Source organism: Pleurodeles waltl, chromosome 7 (assembly GCF_031143425.1).
Source record: "Pleurodeles waltl isolate 20211129_DDA chromosome 7, aPleWal1.hap1.20221129, whole genome shotgun sequence".
In the NCBI taxonomy this organism is placed as follows: domain Eukaryota; kingdom Metazoa; phylum Chordata; class Amphibia; order Caudata; family Salamandridae; genus Pleurodeles; species Pleurodeles waltl.
Window position 1 is genome coordinate 1,477,931,082 of NC_090446.1, and position 23,420 is coordinate 1,477,954,501.

Genomic DNA, 23,420 nt, shown 5'->3' on the forward strand with positions numbered 1-23,420 from the left:
GGACTCAAGTCCCCTGGTCATGGCCATTGGGCACAGTGCCACGGGGGCCTAACTTGGGCCCCCCTACATGGCACTGGGGCCCAAGTTAGGCCCACCGTGGCACTTTGCAAAAAAAAAAAAAAAAAAAAAAATACTTACCTGGACCTACCTGGGATGAGTCCCCCCATCCTTAGGTGTCCTCCAGGCATGGGTACGGGTGGGTGGAGGCGTACCAGGGGGGCAGGGAAGGGCACCCGTGGGCTGTTTCCATGGTCTCTGACCATGGAAAAAGGCCTACAGGTCCACTAACGCCTACGCTGACCCAGGCGTTAAATAATGGTGCTAAGCAGGCTTAGCGCCATTATTTAAGGCCCTCCTCCTCCCGTGCATGATTTTTGCATGGGAGGATAAATAAGGCACTGGGGCCATTGAGCCATGTTTTTGCCGGGGAACGCCTACCTTGCATCAATGAGATTTCCGCAGGCAAAAAATGACTTTAACTCCAATATTTTGGCACTAGACATGCTTAGCGTCAAAATATTAATATGGAGTTAAGTTTGCACTGGATTTGCGTAAAAAATATGACCCAAATCCGGCGCAAACAGAGTATAAATGTGTCCCTTAGCTTCTTTTACAACATAGTCAACTGTTCTATGGCTAAAGCATACCCCAATACAAAACGTGCATAGTTCTTGCTCAAACCAAAGCCTGCAATGCATCTTTGCCAGAGGGGTTAGGAGCTTCCCCAATAGCTTTAACTAGGCCCATTTTAGGCTTAAATTCATCACCCTTGGTGACACAATGACCAATATAGACAAACTCCAGTACACCAAATTTACATTTTTCTTTTTTGATTGCCATGTCCCTTTCTTTAAGAACAAACCGTACCAGTTTGCATCATGCTCCTCTTGCATTTCAGCAAAAATCAAATTGTCATCCTGAAAACATGGATGGACAGTAAGTCCTGGAAAAGATACATATTCACTGCATTGTCAAAACTGAAAACAGCTGCCAAGATCCTTAACTTCATCAAGTAAATATATACAGTTTCATCATTGTTTTGTTTCCGTGAAAAAACTCCAAACATTTCTACAACAACGTCACTCTTGATCTTTGGACGATTCAAGGAACTTGTCCCATATCCTCAAACTACTCCGGAGAGGATACATTTCAGGAATGTCATCACACACCCTCTGACCAGATGCACCACGACTTTCAAAGAGTAATAACAGCGGGTTCACAGTGCAAGAACAGTCAATGACGTGTTCTCCACGTCGATGCAATAAATACTCTGTACAGCTGAGACTGAGAATTGCAGTGTTCTGGAAATCGACAAATCAACTTGCAGCTTGGAAAAAACAACGCATCGACTGTGCCACGCCGGAAAATCCAAAAGAGCAACTTATTTCTCAACGAAGCTCCTCCTTGTCTGCGGCCCCCGTGCATCGTTATTTTTGAGACATCCCAGGTAATGTGTATTACAAGGATACTTCCACTGTTTCTTAAGAACTGACACTCTTTGAAACCTTTAAAAATGATATTTCAACTTGTGCTTATTGGATCTTTGTTGTTTTGATCGTATTTTATTTAGATAAATATTATCTAGTTTTCTAAACCTGTGTGGTGTATTTTTGTAGTGTTTTCACTGAGTTACTGTGTCAGTTATTGCACAAATACTTTATACATTGCATTCTAAGTTAAGCCTGCCTGCTCGGAACCAAGCTACCAGAGGGTAAGCACAGGATAATTTTGGTTGTGTTGTGACTTGCCCTGACTAGGATTGTGGTCCCTACTTGGACAGGGTACATACTTCTGCCAAATAGAAACCCAATTTCTAACAATACATACATCATTTTTTACGAATCTAAAGGTCTTGTCTGACATCAGACCCAAAGATACCAGCAGAAAATAGAATCAGCATACATTCACTATGGTTAGAGGAACTGAATATAAACATATAAAAGAAAAAGACGTGCTGCATATATTTTAAACATAGGGCCAGATTTATACTTTTTCACGCAAAACTGCGTTGGTGCCGGCCGTGTGCCATATTTATGGTATGGCCCTAGCCAGCGCTAATGTCCTGTTAGCGTGCTTCGATAAGACGCAACAGGGCGGGGAAGGCATAGGGGAAACCGGCGCTTGTGCGATGAATAATGACGCTACACTGTTTAGAGGCAGAAATGGCTCCTGTCTTACTAAAGACAGGAGCCATGCCCACCACTCTAATGGCCATGCCCAGGGGACATATGTCCCCTGGGCATGGCCATTAGGGCCAGAGCCGTGCAGGGGGCCCCATGTCAGGGCCACGAGCGGGAAAAAGTAAAAAAATAAATACTTACCGGGACTTACCTGGGATGGGTCCCCCATCCTGTGATGTCCCTCTGGTGTAGGTGGGGGTGTCCCTGGGGTGAGGGAAGGTCACCTGTGGGCACATTTCATGGACTCTGACCATGGAAATATGCCTACAGGTCCCCTTACACCTGCCCAAACCCAGGCGTTAAATAATTAGCGCCATTATATAAGGCCCCCATCCCCGCGTGCTGGATTTTAGCACGGGGGATAAATATGGCGCAAATGCCATAGCGTCCTTTTCTAGACAGGAACGCCTACCTTGCATCTCATTGACGCAAAGTAGGTTTTCACATCTAGAAAACAACGTTAACTCCATAAATTTGGCGCTAGACATGTCTAGCAGCAAAGTATAAATATGGAGTTAGGTGTGTGTTGAATTAATGTAAAAAAAATGACGCTAATTCAGCACAAACCAAGTATAAATATGGGCCATAGTGTGTTACATTGACAACGAATGCAGTTAATAGTGTATTATTTCACTTTGTACTTGCTGGCGCACTCGCGGAGGTCTTCTTCCCACCTCAGGTTTGGGAAATCGCAAGTGCGCTCGTGAGACATCACCACTATTCCCCCCATTAGAGGCCACCTAGGGCTTTGGACCTGGTGAAGAGGTTCGCAGCCAGATTCACTCAATCACAAATCAGTGACAATGATCCATAAACAATTCTGGACACCATGAACAATTTAAACACTAATTAAAACTCCAAACTGAATATGTTTCTAAGCTTTATTACGATCCCAAAATCAATGTCAGGTATATGGTGAGCAAAACTAAGTTATAAACATACATGAAAACTATTAATTGACCAAAACGTCTAAAGAGATTTACCTTACTTCACCTCAATACTGTTAAACACTCCAAAAGGATGACATAGATCAGCAAAACCACAATATACACATTAATTTCAGATTTTCAAACAGAAGATGGTTACCGCAGTGAATCATCAAAATACAGTCTTAACAATCAATTGCAGAACTGGGCCATCCCTATCTCTAACACGAATTGGGTCTTGCATGTTTCGGAACAGGCTAACACATGCGGGCAAAAACAAAAGAAAGACAAAAATAATTTGAAAAATCATCTCTCTATAAAAAATATTCTGGTGTAAAATCATCTCTCTATAAAAAATATTCTGGTGTAAAATCTAAGCTGGAAAATAAACTAGAAATCACATTTATTTATACCTCTTCTCTTGGGACAGCAGACAGGATAATTCCTCAGCAAGAGTGGTCACTTTCTCTTGACATCAGCTGACAGCAGCATCAGGACAGTGCAAACTAAAAAATGGTGCTAACCCCATAGACCCATATTTATCCCCCCATGCTAAAATGATGCACAGGTGGGAGGAGGGACTAAATAATGGTGCAAAGATTGCTTTGCACCATTATTTAACGCCTGGGTCAGACCAGGCGTTAGGGGACCTGTGGACCCGTTTCCATGGTGAAACACCATGGATTGGGCCCACAGGTGCCCACCCCAAGCCCCAGGAATACCCCCAACCACACCAGAGGATGGGGGACCCCATCCCAGGTAAGTAGGGTCCATATAGGTAAGTACAGTATATATAAAAAAAGAATTAAGTGCCATTGGGGGCCCTGACATAGGCCCCCTGCATGGCACTGGGTGCAATGGCCATGCCCTGTGCTGGCCATTGGGGTGGTTGGCATGACTCCTGTCTTTTATAAGACTGGAGTTGTGTGGTATGGATGGTTTTGCGTCAGGAAATTACGCTAGGCTGGTTATCGGCATTTCTTTGCCCCTAACTAGGCTAACGTAATTTTGTGAGGCAAACCACCCTTCACACGTACCGCCATGCTTGCAGCATTCCATAAATATGGCACCTGGGTGGCACTTTGGAATGACGCAAGCCAATGCTATACTTTTTGCATCAAAACTGCGTTTTCGCAGTTTTGCTGCAAAAAGTAAAATATGGGCATAAAAGAGAATTCATCAGAAGACTTGGAGAAGACAGAGGTGGCAACAGCAGACTCGCAACAGGGATAGACTGGACTACGACTGGCTTCAAGTTTCAAAGTTCCTCACTAATTAGAAATAACCACGATTGATTGATAGGTCCACCGGAGAGATCCCTCTTACACGCAATATTTGGTGTCCAATGGATTTCGAGGCACCATCAAGTTTGAAACTATTCCTGATTTTCTCAGAGAAGTTCATGTAGTCATCTCAATGATTTCATACAGTTCCACCAAAATATTAAATTTTCTTATTGTTTGTTACTTCAAATTCTTTCTCACGACACACAAAATAAACTAAACTAAACACGCTGGGCATGAGAACTACAAGTTTCCTCTATTGTTTAACAGCTAGAACAAACACTGTTCCATTATTAACACTGAAACATAATCTTCGCTTTCAATACAGTAGGACATTCAACATCACATCAACAACCTAGGAAAATAATTCAGGTCAGAGGAAACAGAATAAACCAATAATTTTCCTCTACTGCTGCAAAAGGAATATTTCAGGCCTGATCAAACTAAGAATGCCTAAATGCACCTAAATACACTTATACTTATAAAACCTATTGCACACCTTATAATTTAATCATTTAAGCAAAACATTTTTTTACTGCCAACCTTATTTACGACATGTTAGAACAGTTTAAAAACGAATTTATTTTTCTGCAAATGTGTAACTCATGTTAATAAAATCCACTTTTGTTAATCTAAGTACGATTGATTTATGTTCATTTATACTCATAATAGACTCCATTTCTACTGTTTTGTCTTAAAAAATTCCTTCCATATTAATTCTAATTAGTAATTCACTTAAATGTAAATGCACAATGCCTTCGTGTTAAACGTGATGTCAAAATGCGAGGGGTAGCCACATTGTCCATCATAATTTAAATGTCCACATTTTACATTTCCATGTAAATTTCTCTGTTAGACTTTTAAACTGAAGGTTTGTAGGCTGCCATATGCTAACTTTTATGCCACTAAAGTATTAACAAAATTTGATCTCTATCACTGTAGAAAAGTACCTTCTTTTTGGCATGTTACCTCCAATTTCTGCATGATGTCAGTGTGTTTGACTGTGTCACTGGACTCCTGCTAACCAGGACCCCAGTGCTTATGCTCTCTCTCATCTCAAATTTGTCACTACATACTGGTAACCCAGTATTTGTTCCCAAATTGGCATACTAGTCACCCCTTATAAGTCCATAGTATATGGTGCTTAGGTACCAAGGACATTCGGGTTCCAGGGGATCCCAATGGGCTACAGCATTACTTTTCCCACCCATAGGGAGCCCATGCAAAGGCTTCTGCAGGACTGCCATTGCAGCCTACGTGAAATGGTGCATGCACCCTTTCACATCAATTTACACTGCACCAGGTCACTTATAAGTCACCTATATGTCAGGCCTTCCAACCCTGAAGGCTGGTAGCAAAGAACCTGTGTGTGAGGGCACCCCTGCACTAGCAGAGGTGTCCTCACATCGTCCAGGACCATTTTCCCGGACTTCATGAGTGCCGGGATGCCATTTTACGCGTGCTCTGGACATAGGTCAATACATATGTCCAGCTTCATAATGGTAACTCCAAATATGGCCATGTAAGGTGTCTAACATCTGGGAATCATGCCCCAATATTGTTTCCAGTATTGGTTTTACAATTCCATGCACCCTGGGGGCTCCAGAGTGGACCCCCAGTACTGCTATACCAGCCTTCTGAGGTTTTCCAGGCAGCCCCAGCTGCTGCCGCCTCACAGACAGGTTTCTGCCCTCCAGTTGCTTGAGCAGCTCAGGCCTAGGAAGGCATTTCCTTTGGGAGAGCGGTGTTACACCCTCTCCCTTTGGAAATAGGTGTTACAGGCATGTGAGGGGTAGCCTTCTAGAGCCTCTGGAAATGCTTTGAAGGGCACAATGGTGCCCTCCTTGCATAATCCAGTTTACAATGGTTCAGGGACCTCCAGTCCCTGCTCTGGTGTGAAACTGAACAAAGAAAAGGGGAGTGACCATTCCCCTGCCCATCACCACCCCAGGGGTGGTGCCCAGAGCTCCTCCAGAGTGTCCCTGCATTTTGCCATCTTTGATTCCAAGGTGGTGGGGCAATCTGGGAGCATCTGAGTGGCCCGGGCCACCAAGTGATGTCAGAGCCCTCCCCTGATAGGTGCTTACCTCTGTAGCTGATCAATCCCCTTTTCAGGGCTATTTAGGGTCTCTCTCCTGGGTGTTTCAACTGATTCCAGGTCGTGCATCCTCTGAGGACTGCCTGTCTTCAGCCTGCACCAGAAGAACCGAAGGAATCTCCAGTGGAGTGGATGAGCGTGGATCCAGCAACACAGGTGGTGGACTAAAGTGACCCCGACAGTCCCAATGTCAATCAATCAATCAATCAAATAGTGCCTGCAAAGTACAGCTACTCACCAATTAGGGTCTTAAGGCACTGAGAGGGAGTGTAGCGCATACCGGTGAAGTGGTTTAAAAAAGCCATGTCTTCAGTTCCTTCATGAAGCTGAGGAGGGAGGTGGTTTGTCTGATGTGGATAGGTAGGGTGTTCCAGGCGGTGGCTGCGAGGTAGGAGAAGGAGCGTCCTCCTGTTTTGTTTTTCCTGATGCGGGGTGCTTCTGCGAGAGAGAGCTGGGCTGAGCATAGTGCTCTGTGGGGCACGTGGAAGTTGAGTCGCTAGTTCAGGTAGGCTGGTCCGGTGTTGTGGAGGGCTTTGTGTGCATGGGTGAGGATCTTGAAAGTGATTCTTTTCTCTATGGGGTGCCAGTGCAGTGTACGTAGATGTTACGAGATGTGGCAGTGTCGGGGTAGGTCGAGGATCAGTCTGGCGGCGGTGTTCTGGATGTTTTTCAGCTGTCCAACTTTGGTGGAGATAAGAGCTTGCCTCCCCATGCAAGACAGTACCCCATGCACTGCGTGACTTGCAGTTGCCAAGGCTTGTGTGTAACCTTCCAAGAAGTTCTTCATGCACAGTACAGCCTAGGCCCCCAGCACTCCTTCCTGTGACACACAGCTTCCTGAGTGGTTCTCCGGCAGTGTGGGATCCCTTTGTGTCGTCCAGAATCTGTCGGGTGCATAACTGACTTTGTCTTCTCACCGTTGGTTCTTCTTTTGCATCTTAATCCGGGTTAGCAGGGGCTCCTGTTCTCCCTGGACTCTTCAGTGCTTCTTGGACTTAGTCCCCTTCTTGCACAGGGTTTCAGATCCAGGAATCCATTGTTGGTGTCTTGCAGTCTCTCTGGTTCTTGCATAATCTTCTATCACAACTTCTTGTGTGTTTCAGGAAACTTACTGTGATTTACTCCTGTTTTCCTGGGCTCTGGGGTGGGTTCTATTACTTACCTTTGGTGTTTTCTTACACTCCCAGCGCCCCTCTACACACTACACTTTCCTAGGTGGGAGACCGACTTTTGCATTTCACTGTTTTAGTATATGGTTTGTGTTCACTCTAGGCCCATTGCAACCTGTTGTGATTTTCACTATTTGCACTGTTTTCTAATTGTTTTAACAGCTATTTCTGCATTCTAGTGTATATACTGTGTACATTACTTACCTGCTAAGGGAGAATAGTCTCTAAGGTATTTTTGGCATTGTGTCACTAAAAATAAAGTACCTTTGGTTTGGAACACTGAGTATTTTCTTTCATGTGTGTGAGTACTGTGTGACTACAGTGATATTGCAAAAGCTTTGCATGTCTCCTAGATAGGCCTTGGCTGCTTAGCTACAGCTACCCTTAGACAGCCTGGTTTCTAGACACTGATTACGTTTCACTAATAAGTGATAGCTGGACCTGGTAAAAGGTGTAAGTACCTTTGATACCCACTACAAACCAGGCCATCCTCCTACAATCACACTCATTTCATTGATCTTGGAAAGATTAAAGGCTGAGACCTTGTCAGAATCTACGGCCCAGATTTATGAAAAATGACACACAACTGGTGTTTTGTCTTAAAAATTACTTCCATCGTAATTCTAATTAGTAATTCACTCAAATGTAAATGCACAATGCCTCTGTGTTAAACGTGATGTCAAAATGCAAGTGGTAGCCACATTGTCCATCATAATTTAAACGCACACATTTTACATTTCCATTTAAATTTCTCTGTTAGACTTTTAAATTGAAGGTTTGTCAGTTGCCATATGCTAATTTTTATGCACTAATGTATTAGCAAAATTTGATCACTATCACACCAATTTCATTGATCTTAGAAAGATTAAAGGCTGAAACCTTGTCAGAATCTAAGGCCCAGATTTATGAAAAATGACACACAAGTGCGCTACTGCAGTTGTGCGTCAAAAAGTTTAACTTGAGCTAATGTCATTCCTCAGCGCCACCAGTGCGCCAAATTTAAAAAGTGACGTACAATGGCGTTAAGGATTGGTTAGCGCCATAAAAAATAATGATGATCATTGCGACATGCCGTAAGAAAAAATTACGATAATGCAGCAAAACTGGCGCTAGACTGTTTTGCAGCACTTTTTTTGATGCAAAACGGGCTAGCGCTATATTTAACTGCTTAGTGTAACAAATGCGAGCAAGGAAAACACATTTGGGATGACAAGATGGAGAATGCAGGCGAGGAGAGACTCCAGGGAGACCCCAATCAGCCAAGTACCAGCTAGGAGGGTCCAGCAAAGTCCTAGGAGAAGGAGAAGAGAAAGTGGAAGTGTCACTTTAGTGAGGAGGAGCATGCCATCTTGGTCAGAGAGGTGATGGCGCACCATCACCAGCTGTTCATCACCTCCAAATTGCCAGTAGGAGAGAGGCCATATGGCAGACCATAGTAGACAAAGTCAACAGTGTGGCAGAGTGAGGAGGACTATCGCCGATTGCAAGAAGCGCTTGCACGATTGCGAGCGCAAAAGGAGAAACTGGCCAAGAATCGAAAGACAGCACTGCAGACTGAAGGTGGAAGTCCCACACTACAAAAGGACCTGGATGAGCTGGAGGAGATGGTCGCAGGGGTCATCCCGGAGGAGCCGGTCACTGGAATCGCAGGACACAATAGCGCGGACTACCAAGAACTACCACAAATGCAGCGTAAGTTGCAGGTGGGTACTATCTGGAATCTCACAAATGGCAGGAGGGGGAGGCACATAGGACACACTCAATGCATGCTAAAGGGTTGCAGTGGGATACATAGTCCCTGAATCAAAATGCCTCATCGCCACCCAAGCCTCACTTGTACTGACGTTCAGGTTGCGAAATGCACTCCGACATATTCACAACATTGAAATAAGACTCTTACTATGGCTTTACACCACCATGTAAATATGCAGCACATTGCCTTGAAGGGGTGTGCAATTACTGTGGCTGTGCCACAACAACACCTGTTGCCTATTGTCATTGTCCTAGATCCACACAACATGTTCATCAGAGACTGGGACTGAAGTCAATACCACCCCAGGGGTGGTGTCAGGATGGCATAACAAGGCAAAATGCTTTCCTTCCTCCTTGTCTCATTGCCCTTCTCATGTGTGCTGCATCCTGCGGCACACGTTGAAATGCCACCTAGCCATAACAGCTTGTACATGTGCAGGAAGGGACATCTCCCTGCACATAAACAACCTATCCCCTCAATGCAGGCACCCCTTCATCATGGTGCAACGATGCCACCATTGGACCAGGGAGAACAAATCTGCACAGTGGGAATCACAGTGGTGTGTCGTATTCCAGTAAACATGGTGCATCCCTATGTTTCAAAACTGGTGCAGGGCAACTTAACACATATTGCTGATGCACTGAGCTCTGCCACTTGAAAAGCAATCAGGCCCTAAGTGTGCAACCTGTGGAATGCAAACCACACAGGGTGGACCAACAACAACTCTCACATACCTCCATGCGTCATTTGGGAATGGCCACAAAAATTAACTCATACAACACATGGGGCATGTCTGTGAACATCATTGGTGCAAGTAGCTGCAATCTCACCAAGATTGAGTGTGTTGTGTGAGTGGCTGGTGTACTGATTGATGGGACATTTAACATGGGTAAGAACTGGCACATGTGGCCTCAAAGTTGCAATACCGGCACAATGTCACTAGCCCGTAATGCAACTATACTATCATACAAATAGTTGCCCATGTGCATCAAAGCTACACATGTCCCTTGTGCCTCATCAACAAAGTCTCAAAATGCATGCATTGATCCACATCCTACATCCTTCCACCAACATATGCCTGTGGCAGATATGCGGTATGCAAGGAAATGTCCCAAATGTAGGGAGGGACAAACTAATGGGGCTGCCAATCCATAATGGTTGCACTGTCCTTTCCAATTAGCAGAAGTGTGGAGCCTGCTGCTGGTTGAGGAAAATGTAACACAAGCATTGTACGCAATGGACCTACCTGTGCTATGTTGCACTAGTGCCATCATTCATGGTGCCAATGCATTATAGCACCAAAAGAGTGACAGCACACATTACACTATTGTGGGATTGTCCACCATGGTGAATAGGAAGGCAAATTACGTGCCACCATGGGATCAGTAGCAGGGACAAGGAGCCTGCAAGGAAGTAGGTAGTGTGGGATCAAAGCACAAAATACCTTTTAAGGTTGCCCCATGTGTGATGTACCATGCTACACAGAATATATAACTACAACCTGGGATCTGTAACATGTCATTTAGCCTCCATTAGCAAGTAAATGATGTGCCCTTTCAACAGCCACCACTATCTCATTGCAGAGGATGATGGCTTACCTCCTGCCAACCTGCCTGTCCTGGATTTTACAGATGACATGGATGACCAGCTGCCAACCGTTAATGAAGAGACTCTAGACTCTTCAAGATGTCCTAGGTTCCCTCTAGATCCCACCCCCAGTCGCAGGGAGGACACCCAGCGATGCAAGATCTCCACATGAACCACACAGCTACCAACTCACAGCACCAGCAAGTCCTAACACAGCCATGGACTCAGAGGACCCAGACATCACCTTCCAGAGGTCAGTGGAAGGAGTCCAGTGGGAGCTGGCCAAGAAGGTACGGGTGGGGATGGGGACCATGGCAGGCAGTCTAGAGGGGGTGCAGATGTGTCTTAGTCAAATTAAGGACAACTTAGCTTCCATCAGAGGCACCCACTATGTGGACTTCCGGCAGTCCCTGGCCGACATAGCTGCTGTCATGAGGCAGAGGCTTCAACAACTGCCCTCCCAGAGTGGCAGCAGCATGATAGACAACAGGCTGTGGGCTATACAGAATACCCTGGAGTCCATGCAGCAGGAAGTGGCCTTCCTCAGGGAAAACATGGCTGCCTACCATCGTGATGTTGCTTATGTGATGAGAAATCAGCAGTTCCTCCTTGTTGAAGTGATGCCTTATGTGTTGCCACAAATGGCAGCTGCTAGGACCTATAACTCCACATCTCTATCCCCTGATGTGTGATTGGCCCCCACATCATCTACTGCTGGCTGATAGTTTCCCTCCCATTTCCAGGCTTTGCAAGATTATATGACTCCTTCCCTCAGGGAAAACAGCAGCATGATAAACAACAGGCTGGGGGCTATACCGAATACTCTGGAGTCCATGCAGTGGGAAGTGACCTCCCTCAGGGAAAACATGACTGCCTACCACTGTGATGTTGCTGGGGTGGTGAGAAATCAGCAGTTCTTCCTTGCTGCAGTGATGCCTTGTGTGTTCCCACAAATGGCAGCTGCCGGGACCTTTGACTCCACATCTCTATCCCCTGATGTGTGTGTGGCCCGCATCTTCTACTACTAGCTACATGATAGTTTCCCTCCCAAGCTTTGCGAGATTACATGACTTCCACACACACATGACAGTCCACCTGCCACAGCACTTGTGTAGTCTCCAAGTGAGCTCCCCATGTTGTATCTCCAAGTTTCTGTGGGATTCTCTCAACTGTCCTTCCACATCCTTTGTTGTACATGGGTTTGTACAAGTTCAGCATTCCACAACCTATGTCAGTGTCACCATGAGTGTATCTTGTTAGTGAGGGAAATCATCTCAGCGCTGTATTATTCTTTGGCCACAAACAACATATCTGTCTCCTCCTTCTGACATACATTTTAGGATGGGTCTGTGACATGTATGGACATTGCTAGACATACTTGCACATCCCACACCTGAGTGGCATGTTGGAGAGCTAGACATTTTAGGGAATTTTGTCACTGTTAGTGACTTTCTCTTGGTCAGGCATGTGAGCGGGGTTTCATATGTGGTGTGTGAAGGTATCATACAGACTATACTGGGCAACTTTGCTGACACAGGTCAACCATTGTATGTAATTTCAAACCCTTTCCTATCTACGCCATACACCCGTACATCAGTCTTCTGGATTAGCTGCATGCATGTGTCAAGACAGCATATTTGTGTGACAAGTGTGTTAGAATGTACATAGGGAGTGGGACAGATTCTGCCTACATTCCACCCAGACATTCATTCGGTGGTGCACTCTCCCATTTTATAGTTAAATCCTGGCTATGGGACATATGTATGGAGAGTGAATGAGCACCCATTGCTGCTTCGCTTGTCTAGAAACCCTTAGCACACTCCACAGCCAACATGTGTGGGCTTTATTTGAGGTACAGCACACCATGTGGCAGGGTTGGGCCCAATGGCGGTGCCTGAATGTAACACCATTGATATATGGTGTAGGCTTAGGCTCAGACTTTGGTTCCTAACCCTAAACAGTCAAGGAAGGTCCATTGCTACCAATGGTTTGCCCCCTTGTCACACCTGGTTAGTGCTGATGTAGCAGCTATCCGACTGAGATGTGACACAGTTCAGTACCTATTTTTCTATCGCACCATTTCGAAACAGCCCCTACCGTATGTACGCCCCCCTTGCATACATCTTGCCAGGTGTGGGGATGATGAGGGGAAAGGGGTAGGAATCTGCACACTGGCCACTTAACACCACATATTTTTTATGGTGCGTGGATATAGGTGCACGAGAGCCACATGCCCGTGAGTTATGTGACACTGATGTGTGGCATGGAGACACAATACTCTCTTACATCACAAACTATGTTCCAACCATCGTTTCTGTTGTGTTTCTTTCCTGCTTTCTGAGGTATGAGTAACATTCCAATGGTATATGTAGTGAAGAATGAGTAGACCATGGACATTCTGGTGCAAAATGATTTATTGGTGATAATTTCAAAGTGATATTATATGCACAGTGTCCAGGTGCAGACGTTTTGTACAATTTGTTGTCTCCTGTGAACTCCAGCTGAAGTGTTGTGGTGTTTCCCCTCCACATGTGCTGCACCATTGTCATCCTCCTCCTTATTGGGGACATCTACCAGTTCATGCCAGGGAACATTGGTCCGTATACAAATGTTATGCAAGATTGCACATACAAGTATAAACTTGCATACCAGCGGTGGTGCATACAACAGGCTTCCTCTTGTCAGGGCCAGGCACCTTTACCTTGACTTCTGGAGCCCAAATGTCCTCTCCCCCAGATTTTGTGTCATCATGTGACCTCAATTGTATGCACGCTCTTCCACCGTTGTCGGGTTGCGAAAAGGAGTCATCACCCGTGGCTGTATGCCGTAACCTTGGTGGGCTGCAAAGTAATGAGAGAGCATGTGCTGGTAATGCATATTTGTGGTTTTGTATGTTGCATGGCAGATGCTAGCTTTAGGTGGAGTGGTGACTCCAAGTTTCATCTGGTATTGTGAGTGTTCCTGTTTTGTAGTATAGTTCCATTGGTTTGTGTTGATGGACTTTACTATCATGGGTTGTGGCTCAGGGACCTGGTGTTTGTCAAATTAATCCAAACTGACAGTTCAACCATGCCTAATGTGTTGTGTTATCCATATTTGAGGCTGAGTCATATTGTTAGTGGGACCTACCACCTCCATGCATCACAATTGTGTCATTTGTATTGACACCATGGTAGCCCTACAAAGCCAAACTCAGGCCTCCATGTTACCATGTGGCACTACAAATGCAGTGCAACACTTTGTGAACCTTTGTGGAAGATGATGGCTGTGCCAGCCATCATGTGTACAAGGGTGTGATTCCCACAATTGGAGGAGTAGCAAATTAGGTGCAATGGAATCTCCAAGGGTCCTGTACATGATTTCTCACAGATACTTTCAATACATGCACAGTGCAGGCTTCGGGAGGGGGAACACCATATTTTTCAGTGGGACCCTATGTACGGTGCATGAAAGGTCTGGTATGTTCTCAGTACTCCTACAGAGTCATAGTATGGCATCCATTATCTTTACAGTATTGCACCCACTGTGCACCATGGTGGCCCATTACTTGAATACGGTGCACTAATTGTGGTGTTAGGGAACGCTAAGGAGTGCATGTGAAGTGGCACTGGACTAGGTGCAGCACCACTTCTCATTTAGATGCCCCATGGTCTTCCATGGTTGGTAATGTTGTATTCCTATGTTTGCGGCACAATGCAGTAGACAGGAGAAGGTGCTAACTATGGTACGTCAGGTATGTGTAGGTGATATGTAGTTGGTCATGGCAACACGTGTGGCATTTGATACTGGTGCCACCAGATGTTTGTACACCATGACAAATATAGAGCTGTGCCTATGTGTGACTTTCTTTACAATGACATGGCCTATTCCATTCACATGGCTGAGCTATTCACTGTTTGGTGAAATGTGTGTGGAATCTGTATTTAGTTGTCAACCAGTGAACACTTGCAGTAGTTTCGGCCCAGCTTCTGCATGCAAAGGGGACATAGCTCCACCTGTCCTTCATGTGGTGTGACAGTCAGGTTGTAGCTGCCTTATGTTTATATGTGCATATGTGTGTGTGATGTGCAATTAATGCGGTGTAGTGTGGCATGTGGCATATGTGTTGTTGTCTGTACATCTGTGTTTCACTGCCCATCTTTGTTTAGTGTGGTGTATGTCTTGTTTGTCCTCCAAGATTGCTGTGTTGTCTGTGTACTGCTTGGTACAGTGGCTTACCTACAAGTAGACCATTGCCGTATTGCCCATCTTGGAACCGCGCATTGATGGTGGTATGCCGGAATATGTAGGCATTATAAATGCTGCAAGGCTATTTGGCTAGGATGTTTGTGAAGAGCCCACAGTGATCCACAATGGCCTGCACATTTATGGAAGTGGTGTGTTTGCAGATCCTGTAGAGGTGTTCCGATGCAGCAGGTGGCACAAGTTGGACATGGGTGGAGTCCAATGCACCTAGCACATTTGGGAACCCAGCAATTTGGTAGAAACCTTGCTTGGTCTCCTGCTGCAGTTGGTGAGTGTTCAGGAAGTAGATGTGGTGGGGTGTGAAGCGGATGATTACATCCAGAACCTTTGGTAGGAAGACACGTCATTTTTTTAGACTGATTCCTTCTTGTGCATCGTTTTACTGCCGGGCAGTAAATATGGCGCTAGAGAGCTAGCGTAATTTTTTGGTAGGGAATGCCTACCTTGCACACCATTGGCGCAATATGACGCAAGGTGGGTGTCGCTCCCAAATTATGCTAACTATGATGTTTTGACTCTAGGCGGGTCTAGCATCAAAATATAAATATGGTGGTAGGTTTGCACAGCTTTTCCATCAAAAAAATTATGCGAAGGCGGCGTGAACTTTTCATAAACATGGGCCTAAATCTGAGACTACTGATCACTTTGAAGCCTCACTCTCAGCACTGTAAAAGTGAGACAATAATGTACGTGTTTCTCTATGCTTGACTAAGCATAAAATGCCCTCAGTGAATGGATGGCACAGTAGTCACTTTTGGTGGCGTCATTTCCTTTGGCGTCACTGAACATTGCGTCTATCAGATAACTCACAGTTATCTTTCAAGGACACGTGCCAATAGGCAAGAGCGATGGCTGTGCCCGCTTTTTTGCTCTTTGCCAAGGGAGTGGCTACCAGCTCAATAAATGACGGAATGGTAATTTTCATTACCCGTTTGCAAGAGAAGCGGTCAAGAGCCAATGGCGGCTTGATTTCGCAACTTACCAGCCTGCTGTAAAAGAAGAGGTACGGAACAAAGTTCATTACCAGAGTAAATAAAATATACAACTGAGGCGATTGTATGAAGAATAAAACTGCGCAGAAACCAATGAGAAAAATACACGGCCGTTGTGAATTATCCTTCTCTTCATAGCATGTAAGTACTTGATATTTTTCATGAAAATTATGAGAACTGTTGAGAGTCAAAAAAATGTTATATTTTGTCTGTTTAAGTAGCAAGTGCTGATGAATTGTGTTAATGGATCTATAGCTGGGGGAGTCTCTAGGCGAGGAATTAATTATCCGTCCACAAAGTCCAGACCCATTTTATCCGGGTTCGGAGACATCGGTCCTTCGTTTATTGACGCAGGGGTAACGGGAGGGTCGTAATCAGAGGCTACTACTCCTTTACGGCAGAGGGGCAACTGCAAACCTTTTACTAAAAAATGATAATAAACTATAGGCCTGATTTACGTAAATTTCGCGCTACCTTTGCGTAATTTTTTTAATCAAAAGCGGCACACAGTTACAAAATATATTTATATTTTGTATGTTTGCACCACTTTAGCGTAAAAAATTACGCAAAGGCAGCGCTAACTTTTAATAAATCAGGCACTCTGTTTATTATCATTTTAGTAAAAGGCCCTATGTTTATTATCATTTTTTGGTAAAAAGGGCTGGGCCACAGGCTGTGACGAGCAATGAGGGGTTCTCAGTGCGCATGCATGTTTAGCCCCGTCTTCTCGGGCCAGCCAAAAACACATGCGCAGTAGGCTCTGTCCAGCCCAGCAACACAGTTGCCGGGCTGGAGAGAGCATGCACAGGCTCCCAGTCTGCCTGGGAGAGCCTGGCTGGGCGCTCCCAGCCAATCCTAACGCTGATCTGAGCAGCATCAGGATTGGCTGCAGGGCAGGTAGGAGCCTGTGCCTGCAGCAGAGAAGCAGATGGAGAGGTGCGGCGGCAGCGGTGGGCGCTGCGGGCAAGCGTTTATTTTTTTATTAATACAATTTTTATTCCCCCTCGTGTGCCGCCGTGCCCCTTCTGCTCACTGCGAGCCACGTCTGGTCGTAAGGCAGGGCCCTGCCACCACTGTGGTGGTGCAGGGTGGGGCAATCCTCCCAGGTGCCCTCACCCCTTAAAGGGGTCCTGTATTCAACAGAGGATCAATGGATATCGGTGAAAGTTAGGAGACTCTATGGGCCCTCATGACAGTCAGCGGGGAATCCAGGTCATTTTGTGTTCAGCCACAGACAGCGGGCATCATTACAGCCCAGCCACATCGGACTTTTGCAGGAACAAGGGGGAGCAGACAATGCCGACCCCCCTCCAAGACAGACAGCTCCCAACAAGCTTTTGGGTGCCCACCCTTGCTTTGTTCTTAATGCTACGCCCGCAAAAGGGGACCTTGCAATATGTCTTCTGTTATGGAAGTTGTGTAGTTTAGTGTTCAGTTTTGTAACTGGAGCTTTTCCCTATATACAGCTAACAATAGTTTGACCATCACCCTATTTGAGGTCTGACGCCCTGGTTTCCACACTGGTCTGCACATGACACTTATTTGAAACCCGAGCTATGAGATTTTGATTGAACGCTTGGGAGAAATATTTGTCGTCCACATCTGGCTTGTGTTCGTGGATCAGGGGCGTAATGCAAAATGATGGGACTCCCTTGCAGAATGGGATGAGGGTCCCCTAAGTCTCTCATGTACTGCAGATATTGATGACGTTGGCCTGATTGGGGGGCCCCCTAAAGGACTGGGGGGCCCCTGGCAGGTTGATTGCCCCCCTGCACCACAGGCGCCTGTTTTACTTCCCTGTTCTGAATCATAGCTTGTAGTCGGGGAGGAAGGGGAAAGAGTAAGGTACAGAGACTTGACAGAGGTGCTCAGTTGAAGCCTGTGTAGACAAGGATGACACTAGCCACAAGACTAATGTTTAGGTCTTAAGTGTCAGACTGCACAAGTTGTCTAACTGCTAAAGACTATTGTGAATTAACAGTGGGATTACAACCCACTCATTGCTTTGTTTTCACTCTCATTTGCTTGCTTCTTATTTAATGGATTGCCTTCCTCGTCTTGTTTTTATTCCTTCCCTGGAGCATAACCTCTTTGCGATCGTTAATTCAGCACCTAATGAGATTGCATTTGTTATTTTTTCCTCTCCCTTTTGTTTCCCTTGTGTTTTGCTTCACCCTCAAATACTACTCCCCCTCCCCGCACTGTGTTGCTCTGCAGCACTCTCCGTTTGTCTGTAAAAGCACAGCAACAAATCTTTACTGGGGTATGGTAGAAAAACAAACTTTAAGGTTTTTTGTTGTTTTATTTCCTACATTCCACCTATTGCACACGAGTTTTAGCAGACAAATGCTTTAATGTCACTGGAAGAAGGGCCATCTGCTACACTCACTCATCTTGAATCTGAGGCTGACCTAAAGACCCATACATTTTCTCCGAGGGCTAGTACAGAAAATCAAATGGCTGAATACCGTGGAAAGTAAATTAGGCCTTGACAAGCTCTTTCCTTTATATTCTGACACTTTCTTATTTTTTCGTAAATTCTGTTCCGGGTTTTTTGGCTGAAAAGTGTTTGAATTATAAAAGCATGCCATTAATAAATACAAATTGAAAACATTAAGGGGCATATTTATACTCCGTTTGCGCCGAATTTGCGTCGTTTTTTTCGATGCAAATTCGACACAAAACTAACTCCATATTTATACTTTGGCGTTAGACGCGTCTAGCGCCAAAGTTCATGGAGTTAGCATCATTTTTTTGCGTGAACACCTTCCTTGCGTTAATGATATGCAAGGTAGGCGTTCCCGTCTAAAAGAATGACTCCCAGGCATGTGCGTGGTATTTATACTCCCGGGCAAAAATGACGCCCGGGAGTGGGCGGGGCAAAAAAACCCGCATTTGCGCCTGAATTTAACGCCTGGGTCAGGGCAGGCGTTAAGGGACCTGTGGGCTCAGAATGAGCCCAGAGGTGCCCTCCCCTGCCCCCAGGGACACCCCCTGCCACCTTTGCCCACCCCAGGAGGACACCCAAGGATGGAGGGACCCACCCCAGGGTCATTCAGGTAAGTTCAGGTAAGTATTATTTTTTTTTTTTTTTGTGGCATGGGGGGCCTGATTTGTGCCCCCCTACATGCCACTATGCCCAATGACCATGCCCAGGGGACATAAGTCCCCTGGGCATGGCCATTGGGCAAGGGGGCATGACTCCTGTCTTTGCTAAGACAGGAGTCATTTCAATGGGGGATGGGCGTCGTAAAAAAATGGCGCAAATCGGGTTGAGGCGATTTTTTTGCCTCAACCTGACTTGCCCCATTTTAAGACGCCCATACGCCATTTTCCCCTACGCCGGCGCTGCCTGGTGTACGTGGTTTTTTTTAAGCGCCATTCTATAAATACGGCGCCCGCATGGCGCTTCAGAATGGCGTTAGCCAGCGCTCATTTTTTTGGCGCTAAACTGCGTTAGCGCAGTTTAGCGTCAAAAAGTATAAATACGGGCCTAAGGGGCATATTTATACTCTGTTTGCGCAAAATTTGCGTCATTTTTTTCGACGCAAATTTGACGCAAAACTAACTCCATATTTATACTTTGGCGTTAGACGCGTCTAGCGCCAAAGTTCATGGAGTTAGCGTCATTTTTTTGCGTGAACACCTTCCTTGCGTTAATGATATGCAAGGTAGGCGTTCCCGTCTAAAAAAATGACTCCCAGGCATGTGCGTGGTATTTATACTCCCGGGCAAAAATGACGCCAGGGAGTGGGCGGGGCAAAAAAACCCGCATTTGCGCCTGAATTTAACGCCTGGGTCAGGGCAGGCGTTAAGGGACCTGTGGGCTCAGAATGAGCCCAGAGGTGCCCTCCCCTGCCCCCAGGGACACCCCCTGCCACCCTTGCCCACCCCAGGAGGACACCCAAGGATGGAGGGACCCACCCCAGGGACATTCAGGTAAGTTCAGGTAAGTATTTTTTTTTTTTTTTGTGGCATAGGGGGGCCTGATTTGTGCCCCCCTACATGCCACTATGCCCAATGACCATGCCCAGGGGACATAAGTCCCCTGGGCATGGCCATTGGGCAAGGGGGCATGACTCCTGTCTTTGCTAAGACAGGAGTCATTTCAATGGGGGATGGGCGTCGTAAAAAAATGGCGCAAATCGGGTTGAGGCGATTTTTTTGCCTCAACCTGACTTGCCCCATTTTTAGACGCCCATACGCCATTTTCCCCTACGCCGGCGCTGCCTGGTGTACGTGTTTTTTTTTCACGCACCCCAGGCAGCGCCGGTCGGCTAACGCCATTCTATAAATACGGCGCCCGCATGGCGCTTCAGAATGGCGTTAGCCAGCGCTAATTTTTTTAGCGCTAAACTGCGTTAGCGCAGTTTAGCGTCAAAAAGTATAAATACTGGCCTAAATTCAATGTACAGTTTAGAGATACCATAAGATATATGTTTGCTTTTATTCCAGTATTTAGATTTTCATTCTTTTTTTGCTCTTGCTATATAACTGAGAACTTTTGGTTCTGCCAAAGCTTGTTCATTTTACAAAGATTATCCTTTGTAGACCTGTATTACTGGGATATTTGAAGCATAAGTACGCTACTGCTTTTTTATAGCTACACCTACCATGTAGATTTCTCCAACAGAAGCGGTGATCCGAGCAGCTGTCTCGTGATAGTGGGGCAGAGTGGTTTAATTAAAAGATGTCCTCCCACTGTAAAAGTTAGTGATTGCTCACTACAAATTAGGCTGGCCAGCGTAAGGAAAGGCTTGGACAAAAAGAGAACTACTGGAGTGCATGCCTTCCTACCTACAACACAAGTATAACAAGCATTGGCATAGCCAATAGGTCTCGCCTTTGGATGTGACGGCATGTTTTTTTATTACTGTTGTGTATTAGTATGAACATATTCAATTCTAATGTTATTTATGCATGTTTATGTTTAATCTTTGTTGGTGTGTGGTGCAGTGTGTATGGTGTATTATTAAATAAAAAAGTCTTGCTTTTTGTTAAATGTTTTATTTTTCTAGTTTTGTTGTTAAGTAACTTCTTTGGCATTTCTAAGCAATGTTTTTACCTTATTATTTACAATAAACACACAATAAACACATTTGCACGTGTATTTGCTGTGAGTATTTTCAAAGCCTAGGAGTGTAATTTCTAGGTTTTAGGCAGCCTTTGGCCCTTCCAAAGGAATGCGTGGAATTGCACCTATTGTAACAACCCGGCTCCAAGATGGAGTCACAGTGAGCAGCGCCTGGAACTATTATTTAACCACATGTATCCACCTTCTTTAAAATACCTTTAATTTCTTCTTTAAAAAATGCAGATGTATGTAGTGCTTAATTTGTGCTTGCTGTTTCCGGTGCGGAGCACCTGCACTTATTTTTGAGGGCTGGTGCTTATTTTTCTGCCGTAAGCATTTACTGATAGCAAAAGTCACATATGAGAAAGACGGTGGAAGAGAAAAACGAAAAAAGTGTCACAACAGAAGAAAGTAACCGGAGAGAGCTGAAGGGTCAGAGAGTGTTCTTTAAATGGATGGAAGAGGCCCGAGATGGCCTCAGGATTACGCTGCATCAGTATTCCGTGTTCACACATTTAATTGCAGCAGCCGCATGTTTAAGAGGAGAGCTTTGGGCCCAGCACCTTTTTATTTACAAATTAAGCACTGTGTGTATTGCTTTAGCTGATATTTTGTTACCTGTCTTTAATCCCAAAATATGTATGTTTTAGAATTAAATAAATATTAGTCCTTATGCAATGTAAATATAAACCCTTCTGCCACAACTCGCACATGTAAAATAACGTGTCCACAAAAGTAAAATCGCTATTCCTTAAAAAGCACAATTTGCATTAATGTTAGCTGTGAACATATGTTTGTTTTCTAAAATTAATTTACATTTGCCAACTATTTATCTCCAAAAAAAATCACTTCAGCACGTGAAACAGCTGTGCACGCTTATTTTTACAACATTTTATTAAAATAACATGGGCAGCTAAGTATATACAAAATGTTCTACCGGTTACAGTTGATACCCAAAGTCTGTTTGTAATGAAAATGTAAATAAACATTTGTTACAAGCGTTTTCAAAGCACTAGAGTGTAATTTTTAGGCTTTAGGCAACCTTTAGCCCTTCCAAACAAATGCACGGAATCACACCTTTTGCAAGAACCCGGCGCCAGAATGCAGTCACAAATGGCCAATAAAGAAATAATCTTTGAGGTATTGTTGTGAAAGCGGGGTGCTTCATGACTTAAAAGAAAGACATTAACATACCCATAAAGATTACTATCACGCTTAGAAGCAACATTTCTGTCGTTTGTAAATACAAACCATGAGCGCAAGCGCTACGCAGACTCGAAGAAACGACAATGAAGCACTCTGTAAGATAGAAATAAATACTAGGCTTTCGTTTTAAACCTAGTTTAAATGTGCAGCGAGCAGGTAACCATTTATTCAAACATAATCTTACAAAATGCAATGATACACTGGTTATTAGCCCGACACCCGCCCGCTTCTGAACACAAATCTGCTTATTACTTAACCCCGTGAATACCATACGTTTTATTAAAACATCAGCTAAAAAGAACTGCACCTCAATAAAAACAACTGCCTGCGTTTGTTCCGTTTAAAAGCTGTATCCTAAAAGGTACTATCGTCTCAAGCTGTAAAAAACACCCGTACCTATGTGAGTGAAAGATAAGAAAGGAGCTGAATCCATCATGCCAACCTCAGTAAATGGAAAACAGCGAATATAAAACACCATGTGTTACGTTTCACAGATTTCTCCTCAAATACATTAAATCATCCACAAGCTGTAAACAAGCTTTTAAATAAACCATGCAAGTGTATTTAAACAAAAATGGCGCCATTAAACGCGAGAAGAAACATAACAAGTGCACTCTAAATGCTTTAAAAACAAGCATTTGGAATGCAATAGTCTCGTGTTTGCTCGAGTTAGAGCTCATAGCGTTGTAAATTACTGACTAGACTTTTATTTCCACACAGACTGAAAACAAAACAAGCATTTGAACTGCAATAGCTCTTGTGTTCGCTCGAGTTTCAGCGTTTTCTTGCCACACACTGGAAATAAAAAGTAAAACAGTTACATAAGCAGCCGGTTCAAAGCGCTGCTGAGAGCTCGCAGAGACAGACAAAAGGAACAAGCATTTGTAATGCAAGAACAGAAAATGTA

The 23,420-nt window shown here is 44.8% G+C and overlaps 1 protein-coding gene across 2 annotated transcripts in view; it reads left to right on the forward strand.

The window, feature by feature from the left end:
• The first annotated feature begins 1,291 nt into the window (after window positions 1-1,291).
• LOC138246540 (epithelial membrane protein 1-like) overlaps window positions 1,292-23,420 on the forward strand; it is a 109,821-nt gene continuing 87,692 nt past the window's right edge. The window contains exon 1 of one of the 2 annotated variants that reach the window (XM_069201204.1): window positions 1,292-1,447. The gene's annotated coding sequence lies outside the window, so the exon portion shown is untranslated. Of the gene's footprint in view, window positions 1,448-16,243; window positions 16,375-23,420 lie in introns of those variants that run through there. The other variant, XM_069201203.1, reaches the window with a different exon arrangement.